This window comes from Haemaphysalis longicornis, unplaced genomic scaffold (assembly GCF_048455015.1).
Source record: "Haemaphysalis longicornis isolate Haplotype H1 unplaced genomic scaffold, Haemaphysalis longicornis Haplotype H1 scaffold_2, whole genome shotgun sequence".
Taxonomy (NCBI): Eukaryota; Metazoa; Arthropoda; class Arachnida; order Ixodida; family Ixodidae; genus Haemaphysalis; species Haemaphysalis longicornis.
This window is the reverse complement of record NW_027526295.1, coordinates 166,771,476-166,775,290: the sequence shown is the minus strand read 5'-3', so window position 1 is coordinate 166,775,290 and position 3,815 is coordinate 166,771,476.

The window sequence follows — 3,815 nt, the reverse complement described above, 5'->3', positions numbered from 1 at the left end:
TCATCGCTGAAAATACCGCAGTTAGATGCCCCTCGTGGTTACCTACAAGTGCCTCATTGACACTTTAGTGATTAGGACAGTATTTCTCGAGTTTGATAATTAATTACAATTAGTTAATTAGGTCTCATTAAAGAAAAAAATACTGTCCGCTTCTGCACAGTACTGCAAACATTATGCACCTGGTTTCTTTCGAGTTACGCCTTTACTCTTTTTTTAAATCTTGGTGCATGATAGCTGGGACACCCTGTATAGAACCTGAAGGTAAATAAGAGTTCGATACACGTGTACAAAAGGGCTATAGTTTTAAGTGCAGAGCACTTTATGGGCTCGCCTTGTCATCTTAGCTCGCTAACGGTCGAAGCGACTGCCGGAATCAGGCGCCGCAGCGAGATAACGTACCCAAGTAGACCTTTCTGTACCGGCGTCATGGAGTCACGCTGAGGCTTCGAAAACGACCCGGTTTAAATAGTCACGACAGTTCGAACCTCGTGAACCGCTGGCGATTGTCATACATCTCCCCGTTATTTAGCGCAAAGAAAACTGCAGGTACATTTCAGGCAAAATCTGTGTATATAACCGGCAGCCCCCCGTTCATTTAGTTAGGAAGGCTCGTTGGGTTGGTTTTTACGAGAGTAAGCGAAAAAATCGGCCACGCAAGAAAAAAATGGCGCTTTCGAAATAACGCGGAAAGGCTCCAGCCGCGCAAGAAAAAAATTACGTGTTTGAAATGACGCAAAACAGCCCCAGCATACGAAATTAAAGCAAGCGCAAAAAGGACGGAACTCCCGCTGATTGAAGTGCAGCAGTGAGCGGATAATGGCGCTGCAGCCTATTATGGCGAATCACTGCTCTGCACTTCGGACAGCTTTCACATTGAGTGGAACGGCTTTAATTTTTGTAGTCGTTTCTATATCAATGCGATTAGTCACATTTTTTGCGTGGGATTTCCAACAGGATGTTCGGACTTTAGATATGTGCATTAATTCGATGTACCTGGGTTCGGTATATCCGGGATGCACTGTATTTGTGTTATGTCAAAAAATAGCGAAAACAAGCGTTTTACAAGAAATTGTTCTTACCTTACATGAAATAGCATGGCTTCGGCTTCTCGGTGCGGTACCTTTTTGAGACAGCTTACTTCAACCAAAATCTAGCTGAGAGTCAACTACAAAAGACCAGCAAACGAAGAATAATGATCATCTACATACACGGCAACCATGCATAGCAAACGGTGCAGAAGTGGAAAGGGTTGAGCCGGCTGCCCTAAAGAAGACCTACCTGCATAAAAACCAGTCCAGTGCAGTTTAACTGCGTCGCTACATTTTTTTAGTTTTCTGATCGTAGTCTAGCTAAGAATATATAAGCTGCTTGACTTGAGCTTCCAGAAGTAAACAAAGGGGATCTCTGCGATGCGTGTTGCTCACAGTAATGGAGCGTTTCAGCCAAGCTTCGGGATATCTGTCATGATTTGGAAGACAAGTGGTTGCTTCAGGAGGCGCTTCCTGAACGTGAGCCCCCAAGAGCTTAGGATTTTTATTTCTAGAGAAATACAGGCAGCCAGGCACTTGGCACATAGAAGCTTTGGTAGGTGTTTGTCTTTTAATAAAAAAAGCGTAATGGTACCCTAAAGAGTTCGTCCGCTCAGGAAAGGAACGATGAACTAAAATTTCCCCTTCGATCCTCCGTTCAAACTAGTAAAAAATCCTTCAGGTCTTTGTTTCCGATGCATATATAGGTGACAAGGCTCTTCGGGTGGTGCTAGCCGAGGATTAAAACGTGCTGTGTCGCCTTACTTCGGTATAAACGCCTTGTGACTTCCTATCTGTATGCGATGCGCGTGTCGCTCTCAAAAAGATATATGCTAGAATCAAAGAAACCAGTCAGCGTACAGGTAAGGGGCAAGACTGTTTGTGAATGGTCTACGGACATCATCAATTAAACTGACTCCCCAAAATTCTGGCAGTTTTCCAGAGTGATTCGGCAATGCTGCTGAAGCTCTCGGGCATCATCAGTGCATTTCTCAATGTGTTATTTTGCTTTCTAATGATGAGTTCAACAAACCACACTTTATAATCGTTTAATAAAAAATGAACAGTTATGCCGCGATGTCGTCAAAAGACACCTTTAGTAATAATTATTTTGCGTGTAGGAAAGTTATGCTAATATGTACACAAATGGCGCAGTACGCAAATACAATAAAGCCCTGCCTTACCTAAGATTTTACGGGTGGTAATACCAGGAGAGGATAGGCCATCTACATTCGTTCTTGCCTTTTTCCGTTCGTTTTTTTATTATTTGGCGTTGAGGTTCATCTTACCACTGATCTGCTAAGTGTCATATTTTGCACAATGAACAACTTCGAATCAATCAATCAATCAATCAATCAATCAATCAATCAATCAATCAATCAATCAATCAATCAATCAATCAATCAATCAATCAATCAATCAATCAATCAATCAATCAATCAATCAATCAATCAATCAATCAATCAATCAAAGCCGCCGCAGCCACAGCCAGCCTCAGCCAGTCAGTCTGGACGAAGCATAGACATTTTAATAACCTGAGTCAGTGTTTGCGTATGAACGTATTGCATAGGCCCACCCCTAGCAGCCTTGCTAAGGGCCCACATGTTTTAGTTCGGAACACTTTGGCGCCCGCTTTTATAGTTTTCCGGTGACGTTGTCCTTGTTTCCGAGCAACGAAGGAAGAGCCGCAGACAAAAGGTAAACGGAAGAGGAGTGTGGCGAAAGTTTGAGGAGGAGGGCCATATGCCGAACCGGTGGGAGAAGCTCCTCGGCGTCGACGAATGGCGAAGGTGTGAGGGGGAGGCAGTAAGACATGCTGGATGGTGGCGACGCGCGGCGAGATGACGCCATAGCAGCGCGTGCCGTCTTGCGTTCGACGGTGATGTGCGTTCACTTCCTGAAACGCCGTTCGTGGTCCCTTCCTGACACGCAGTTCGCGCCCCGAACGCAGAGGCTTGCCATCGCTAACAGTTGCGGGGTAGGTTCAAGAATGATATACAACAACATGCTCGGCGGCGGTGACGCGCTGCGAGATAACGACAGTGTAGCGCGCGCCGCAGGGCGTTCGCACATCACGCGATCCTTTCTGAGACGCAGATCTATGCTCCGTGACCGAGGAGGCTACAGTTCGCACTGCGCATAACTTTCACATCAAAGAGCATAGTAATCGTCAGCCATTTTTTGACACCAATGTTTCCTCTGTACAATTGCGTGAAATAAAATATTCGAATTCAAAAAATCTCGAAAGCGCCGTGCGTGTACACCCAAACTTCTCGTTTTACGTGTGCGCTCTCTTTAAAATCGCAGTGGGTAAAAGGTATGGAAAGCTTTTTACTGGCTCCTAGAGCTAATCTACTCCTTTATCAGAGTCGGTAGAAAAATACTGAGTTTTTGTTAGCCCGTGCTTGGACATCTTAGGGCACCAGAAGAAGGTACGGAAGTCCGGCTCAGCAAGGTCGGTGACAGGAAATGTTGTCTCTTTTTACTCGAAATTAGCAAGTATTTTTTCTGAAAAACAATCATGGAAATAATATCCGGAACAAAATTTCCAATTCGGCAATTTCCGACGTGCTATATGTTTCCATTCGATCTGTTTGCGATGCGACAAGCAAATAAAAACTGTAAATTAAAAAAACGAGAGAAGATTTCTTTTACAATGTAAAAATACGTATGGCAATTCATATTATTCAGTAGGTATGGCGTGCCTAGAGCCTATGGTGTTTTCGAAATCTTGGTCCATGTTATGTGGCACACCCTGAATGCAAATTTGTCCTGTCGGGTACCGTA